At 38.3% G+C, this 8824-nt stretch overlaps 1 pseudogene; it reads left to right on the top strand.

Moving 5' to 3' along the window:
• The first annotated feature begins 8429 nt into the window (after positions 1-8429).
• On the top strand, positions 8430-8517 carry LOC122905655 (annotated as a pseudogene).
• Positions 8518-8824: the final 307 nt, after the last annotated feature.

Raw genomic sequence — 8824 nt, forward strand, 5'->3', positions numbered from 1 at the left:
GGGTGAGGGATCTCCTCTGATTGGGATCTCCTTTGATTGGGACCTCCCAATCTCTTCTGATTGGGATCTCCCAATCTCTTCTGATTGGGATCTCTTCTGATTTGGGGATAAAAAGAGGTTCAAAAAGAAAGAAAGAAAAAAAAGTAAAAAAGAATTAAAAAAAAGAGATTGAATTAAAAATTCAATCAAGAATTTAAAAAAGAATTAAGAAAAAAAAGATTGAAGAGATTAGGATCTCTTCTGATTTGGGGATAAAAAGAGGTTCAAAAATAAAGAAAGAAAAAAAAGAATTTAAAAAAAGAAAATGAATAAAGAAAAGTATAAAAAAGAAATATATATATATATATATATATTAGATAATCTAGTTAAAAAACGTTAAAAAAGAAAAGGGTAAAAGTTATAAAAAATTTTAGCAGAAGAAGAGAAAAAAAATGAAAAAGAAAAAATTTAAATTAACTGCAAGACTAAAAAATCACAGGCAGAAAGCCATGAGTTCCGTGGTTTGTTTTCTCCTCCTCTGGAATTCTGCTGCTCTCTCCTTGGTATTGAAACTGCACTCCTTGGTAGGTGAACATGGTCTTGCCTGGATTTCTTGTTGATCTTCTGGGGGAGGGGCCTGTCGTAGTGATTCTCAAGTGTCTTTGCCCCAGGCGGAATTGCACTGCCCTTACCAGGGGCCGGGCTGAGCGATCCGCTCGGCTTTGCTTTCAGGAGCTTTTGTTCCCTGAGCGCGTTCCGTAGAGTTCCGGAGGACGGGAATACAAATGGCGGCCTCCTGGTCTCCGGCCCGGAGGAGCCAGAGCCCGGGGCCCCGCTCCCCAGTGCGCCCTCAGCGAACAGCTCCTAGTAACTCGCGTCTGCCTAACCTCCGGCCGCGCTCCGAGCTCACCGAGCTTGCGACCGGTTCAAGGCAACTCCGAGCTGCAAGCTTACTGTCGGCTCTGTCTCTGCACCCGGCTTTCCCGTTCCAATATCCGCAAGCTCTGCAACACTCAGACACCCCCGATCCTTCTGTGACCCCGCGGGACCTGAGGTCACTCCGACCCCGCGTGGTCTTCGGTTTAGCCTCCGGAGCGATGTCCCTCAGAGGAACAGACTTTTAAAAGTCCTGATTTTGTGCTCCGTTGCTCTGTCGCTTGCCGGGAGCTGGCACCTCCCCCCGGGGTCTATCTTCCGGTCGCTTTGGATTCACTTCTCCGCCAGTCCTACCTTTCAGAAAGTGGTTGTTTTTCTGTTTACAGAATTGCTGTTCTTCTCTTCAATCTGCCGATGGATTTGCAGGTGTTTGCAATCTTTAGATAAGCTCTCTAGCTGATCTCCTGCTAGCTGAGGTAGTCTCATCCTGCTACTTCTCCGCCATCTTGACTCCTCCCCCCAAGGAGGAAAGACAGCCTCTTTAATAAATGTTGTTGGGAAAATTGGACAGCCACGTGCAGAAAAATGAAATTGGACCATTTCCTTACACCACGCACAAAAATAGACTCAAAATGGATGAAGGACCTCAATGTGAGAAAGGAATCCATCAAAATCCTTGAGGAGAACACAGGCAGCAACCACTTCGACCTCAGCAACAGCAACATCTTCCTAGGAACATCGCCAAAGGCAAGGGAAGCAAAGGCAAAAATGAACTTTTGGGATTTCATCAAGATCAAAAGCTTTTGCACAGCAAAGGAAACAGTTAGCAAAATCAAAAGACAACTGACAGAATGGGAGAAGATATTTGCAAACGACATATCAGATAAAGGACTAGTGTCCAAAATCTATAAAGAACGTAACAAACTCAACACCCAAAGAACAAATAATCCAATCAAGAAATGGGCAGAGGACAGGAACAGACGTTTCTGCAAAGAAGACATCCAGATGGCCAACAGACACATGAAAAAGTGCTCCATATCACTCAGCATCAGGGAAATACAAATAAAAACCACAATGAGATATCACCTCACACCAGTCAGAATGGCTAAAATCAACAAGTCAGGAAATGACAGATGCTGGCGAGGATGCGGAGAAAGGGGAACCCTCCTCCACTGTTGGTGGGAATGCAAGCTGGTGCAACCACTCTGGAAAACAGCATGGAGGTTCCTCAAAATGTTGAGAATAGAACTGCCCTATGACCCAGCAATTGCACTAATGGGTATTTACCCTAAAGATACAAACGTAGTGATCCAAAGGGGCACGTGCACCTGAATGTTTATAGCAGCAATGTCCACAATAGCCAAACTATGGAAAGAACCTAGATGTCCATCAACAGATGAATGGATCCAGAAGATGTGGTATATATACACAATGGAATACTATTCAGCCATCAAAAGAAACGAAATCTTGCCATTTGCGACAACATGGATGGAACTAGAATGTATCATGCTTAGCGAAATAAGTCAAGCGAAAGACAAGTATCATATGATCTCCCTGATATGAGGAAGTGGTGATGCAACATGGGGGCTTAAGTGGGTAGGAGAAGAATCCATGAAACAAGATCGGATAGGGAGGGAGACAAACCAAAAGTGACTCTTAATCTCACGAAACAAACTGTGGGTTGCTGGGGGGAGGGGGTTTGGAGAAGGGGGGTGAAGGTTATGGACATTGGGGAGGGTATGTGCTTTTGGGTAAATTGGAAGGGGAGGTGAACCATGAGAGACTATGGACTCAGGAAAACAATCTGAGGGGTTTGAAGTGGCGGGGGGTGGGAGGTTGGGGTACCAGGTGGTGGGTATTATAGAGGGCACAGCGTGCATGGAGCAATGGGTGTGGTGAAAAAATAATGAATACTGTTTTTCTGTAAATAAATAAATTGGAAAAAAAGAAAATTTTCATTTTCCTCCTCTTACCTGTATCAGTCAGTGATAATATGTGTGTTTCAATTTCAATTATTTTTCTGAAATTCTTAGTTCAGAAAAATTTGCATATTTGCAAGTTCATTTGCTTTCACTTATTTACTATATATTTTGCCAGAGAGAATTATTAATACTTTCAAGTGATCACATTCACATGAATATATTTTCAATTATTGTTGACCTTAGCTTAATTTACCTTAAATTGAGTAAAGAATGCATTAATGCTTGTAGATATCATTCATTGATTAAAATACCACTTCCGCCACATTTACTACAAGCTCATAAGAGATTAGAAGGTACATCACCAATTCTTTCAAGAATTCTATCATGTTTTTTGAAGTTACAAGATTGGTTTATGTTTTTTAAACACACAAGTATGTAATTTATTTACCTTTTAATATTTAACTATATATCTATGTGAAAGTATGTAATAGATTATCTATTTATCTTTAAATCGACCTTGACAAATATGATTTTCTTTGGATTTCTTTTATTTAAATGCTTGAAGAAGTATCAACTGTTAGTTCTAATAGTTTATTAAAATAGTTTTTATTAATTCCAATTAAAATCATCTTAAGAATTTTGAGAAATATTTCAACCTTAAATGATAAATAAAAATAAAAATGCCATGAGACATATACAGTTTATTTTCTTGCAAAGTTACAAACATACTGGCTCGGAGAGCTGACATTGGTCCTTCCACCATCCTATGGATAAAGACATTTTTCTGAATAGACTTCTTTGAATAGTTTTCAAACCAGTGTGTATACTTTTCTTTCATCCCTGCCCTTGACTTTTTAGATAACTCCATAAAAACGTAACAGCAATCGTGATTTCAGGACATCTTTGTACATGAAGGAGAATACCTAGTGCTTTATGTGTGTATTCACTTGAGAAGGTCTACAGACATGAATAAGGTGAAAATATCAATTGCTCAGCGTGCTCCTAGGACAAAGTTTAGAAATGAGTTCTGATACATTGTGTAGTTGTTTGAATAGTTGAGTTAAATGTTAATTCAGAAGGTAAACAGATATATTTACTCAGATATTTGAATATGATGTCTCTCAGGTATAAGTTCTTTCTATATTTTGAATATTAATCCCTTATTAGATATGTCATTTGCAAATATCTTTTCCCAGTCAGAAGTTCTGCTGATTGGCCCCTTTACTGTGCAGGAGCTTTTTATCTTGAGAAACAGTAGTTCATTTTTGCTTTGTTTCCCTTGTATTTAGAGATATGTGTTGCTGTGGCTGAAGTTGAAGAGGTTGCAACCTGGCTTCTCCTCTAGGATTCTGAAGGATTCCTGTCTCACATTGAGGTACTTCATCCATTTTGAATTCATTTGCATATAGTGTAAGAGAAGGTCCAGTGTCATCCTTCTGTGTGTGTCTGTCCAATTTTCTGAGCCCCACTTATTGAAGACACTGTCTTATTTCCCTGAGTACTCTTTTCAGCTTTGTCAAAGGTTAGTTGATCATAGAAATGAAGGTCCATTTCTAGGGACTCTCTTTTGTTCTACTGAGTGATGGGTCTCTTTTTGTGTCACTACTATGCTGTCTTCATGATCCCAGCTTTGTAAACTAGCTTGAAGTCGGGCATTGTAATGGGCCCAGCTTTGGTTTTCTTGTTCAACAGTCCCCTGGATATTCAGGATCATTTCTGGATACATGGAAATTATATGATTGTTTGTTTTAAGGATGAAAAGTTCTGACTGTGTAGAGTGCTCTGGACAGCATATGAATTTTTACAATGTTGATTCTTCCAATCCAGGAGCATGGAATGTTTTTCCATCTTTTTGCGTCTTCCTCAATGTCCTTCCTCAGTGTTGTGTAGTTTAGACGGTAGAAATGATTTACCTCTTTGGCTGGGTTTATTCCTAGGCATCTTATGGGTTTGGGTGTTATGGTTGGTGGAACTGACACCTTCATTTCTCTTTCTCCATTCACTTTGTTAATGTATAGGAAAGCAAGAGATTTCTGTGTTTTCATTTTGGAATCCTACATGTTTCTGACTTGCTGCATGAATTCAAGTCATTTTGGAGTGAAGTCTTTTGGCTTTTCCACAAAAAAGTATATTGTCTGATGCAAAGAGAGACAATTTGACTTCTTCTATGACAACTTGCATCCCATTTATTTGCTATTGTTGTCCAAAGGCTGAGGCTGGGACTTCTAATGTTGTATTCAACAAAGGTAGTGAGAGTAGGCATCCCTATCATATTCCTGACCTGAAGGAAAAAGCTGTCAGTTTTTCCCCATTGAGAATGATATTTGCTATGGGCTCTTCACAGGTGGCTTTTATAATATGAGGTATGTTCACTCTATCTCTGTATCTTGAAGAGTTTTAATCATGAGAAAGTGTTGTATTTTGCCAAATGCTTTGCTTTTTCTGCATCAAATGAGAGGTTGATATGGTCCTTGTCTTTCTTTTGTTTGTATGACTAATGACATCAATTGATTTGTGGCAGTTGAACCACCTTTGTATCCCAGGAATAAACCTCACTGGGTGGTGGTGAATAGCCCTTTGAATGTACCATGGAATCCTGCTGGCTTGTATCTTGTTGAATAATTTGGTATTAGTGCTTGCCAAGCTTATTCATCTGTAATTCCCCTTTTACATGGGGTCTTTGTCTGCTTGTGGGTCAAGGTAATGCTCAGCCTTATTAAATCTTTTGGAATCTTTCCTTCAATTTCTATTTTTTGGAAACAGCTTCAGTAGAATATGCATTAATTGTTCTTAAAATGTTTGGTAGAGTTCCACTGAAAATGTATCTGCCCCAGTACTCTTTTGTTTAAGGGAAGTTTTTTGATTCCTGATTCAATGTCCGTGCAGGGTATTGGTTTGTTCAGTTTGTTTATTTCTTCCTGTTTCAGACTTGGTAGATTAAAAGTTTCTGGGAATGCTTCTATTTCTTCTAGATGACCTCCTTTGTTGGTATCACAGCCGAGCTGAAAGCGATGAGAGATGATGTTCACAGTGTTAGGGCGGAGCTTAAAGCTACCAGGGCTAAGGTTCACAATGCCCTCAATGAGTTCCAATCTAATCTAAATTCTCTCAAAGCTAGAGTAACTGAGACAGAAGATAGAATTAGTGATCTGGAGGACAAACAGATAGAGAGAAAGGATCAGGAGGAAACCTGGAACAAACAGCTTAGAAAGCACGAAAACAGAATCAGGGAAATAAATGATGCCATGAAACTTTCCAAAGTCAGAATTATTGGAATCCCTGAAGGGGAGGAGAAAGAAAGAAGTCTAGAACATATAGTGGAACAAGTTCTTCATGAAAGATCACAACCAATGCAAAAGAAAGAGGGAATTGTTAGGACACATTATCAGCAACTATATACCAACACACAAAATATTAAGGGGGTATTATAATAGAGGAAAAATCCTAAGAATGGCATTGAACAGAAATATAGTGACAATCTACAGAAAAAAAGACTTCAAAGGTAACCCGATGTCAATAAAACATATCTATCAATAATCACTCTCAATGTGAATGGCATGAATGTGCCCATAAAATAACACAGGGTTGCAGATTGGATAAAACGACAGGACCCATCCATATGTTGTCTACAAGAGACCCATTTTGAATCTAAAGATACACCCAGACTGAAAGTGAACAGATGGAGAAGCATCTTTCATGCCAATGGGCCTCAAAAGAAGGCCGGAGTAGTGATTATCATATCAGATAAATTAGATTTTAAACTAAAGATTGAAGCCAGAGATACAGAAGGACACTAGATAATTCTTAAAAGGACTATCCACCAAGATGATCTAACAATTATAAATATCTATGCCACCAATATGGGAGCAGTGAATTACATAAGAAAACTGTTAAGATAAAGAGTCAAGATAAAGAGTCATATTGATATGAATACATTAATAGCAGGAGAACTTAACACATCTCTCTCAGAAATAGAAAGATCATCGAAGCAGAAAATCAATAACGAAACCACAGGATTGAATGACACATTGGACCAGGTGGACCTCATAGATATTTACAGAACATTCCACCCTAAAACAACAGAATACTCATTCTCCTCAAGTGCATATGGAACCTTCTGAAGAATAAACCACATACTGGGTCACAAATCAGGACTCAACAGATACCAAAAGATGGAGATTACACCCTGCATATTCTCAGATCACAATGCTTTGAAACTGGAGCTCCATCACAAGGAAAAGTTTGGAAGTAACTAAAAAACGTGGAAGCTAAAGACCACCTTGCTTAAGAATGCTGGGATCAACTAAGAAATCAAAGAAGATCTGAAACAATTCATGGAAACCAATGAGAATGAAGACACTTTGGTCCAAAAGCTATGGGATACAGCAAAGGTGGTCCTAAGGAGTCCTAAAACTCGCTCAAAAAAATGAAAAAATCCAGAATACACGAGCTCCCTCTACACCTTAAAGACTGGAGAATCAAAAAAAAAAAAAAATGAACTCCACACATAAGAAGGAAAATAATCAAGATTAGAGCAAAGATCAATGACATAGAACTAGAGATACAGTAGAACATATCAATGAAACCAGAAGCTAGTTTTTTGAAAGAATCAGTAAGACCGAAAAACCATTGGCAAAACAAATCCAAAAGAAATAAGAGAAAGTTCAAATTAATAAAATTATGAATGAAAAGGGAGAGATCACAACGAACACCAAGGAAGTAGATACAATCATCAGAAGTTATTATCAACAGTTATACGCCTATAAGTTAAACAAACTTGAAGAAATGGATGCATTCCTGGAAAACTATAAACTCCTGAAATTGAACCAGGAAGAAATTACAACCTGAATTGACCAATTTCTAGTAAAAAGATTGAAGCAGTGATCAAAAACCTCCCAAAAAACAAAGCCCAGGACCTGACAGATTCACTGAGGAATTGTCCCAAACTTTCAGAGAAGAAACAAGAACTATTCTCCTGAAGCTGTTTTAAAAAAATTGAAGCATAAGGAAAACTTCCAAACTCTTTCTATGAAGCCAGCATTACCCTAACCTCCAAACCAGGCAAAGACCCTACGAAAAAGGAGAATTTCAGACCAATATCACTGATGAATATGGATTATCAACAAGATCCTAGCCAACAGGATCCAACAACACATTAAAAAGATTATCCTCCATGAACAGGTGGGATTCATCCCTGTACTACAAGGATGGTTCAACATTCACAAATCAATCAATGTGATAGAACAAATTAATAAAAGAGAGAAGAACCACATGGTCCTCTCAATTGATGCAGAAAAAGCACTTGACAAAATCCAGCATCCGTTCCTGATTAAAACGCTTCAAAGTATAGGGATAGAGGGAATATTCCTGAACTTCATCAAATCTATCTATGAAAGACCCACAGCCAATATCATCCTCAATAGGAAAATAATTGCAACTGTCCCATTAAGATCAGGAACATTACAAGGATGCCCACTCTCAACACTCTTGTTCAACATAGTATTAGAAGTCCTAACAACAGCAATCAGAAAACAAAGATAAATTAAAGGTATCTAATAATAATAATAAATAAATAAAGGTATCTAAATTGGCAATGAAGGAGTCAAACTCTCTCTCTTTGCAGATGACATGATTCGTTATATGGAAAACCCAAGCTTTGTGCAGTGGCAGTATCGTAGCCAATGAGGTTTATCCGAGGCGCGATTATTGCTAGTTGGAAAACCCAAAATACTCCACCCCCAACTACTAGAACTCAAACAGCAATTCAGCACCGTGGCAGGATAAAAAGGCAATGTACATAAATCAGTGGCTTTCTTATACACTAACAATGAAAACACAGAAAGGGAAATTAGAGAATCAATTTCATTTACTATAGCACCAAGAACCATAAGATACCTGGGAATAAACCTAACCAAAGTGGTGAAGGATCTGTACTTGAGGAACTAGAGAACACACATGAAAAAATTGAAGAATACACAAAAATTTGGAAGAATATTCCATTCTCTTGGATCAGAAGAATAAACATTGTTCAAATGTCTATACTGCCT

This window comes from Neovison vison, chromosome 4, assembly GCF_020171115.1.
Source record: "Neovison vison isolate M4711 chromosome 4, ASM_NN_V1, whole genome shotgun sequence".
NCBI classification, from domain to species: domain Eukaryota; kingdom Metazoa; phylum Chordata; class Mammalia; order Carnivora; family Mustelidae; genus Neogale; species Neogale vison.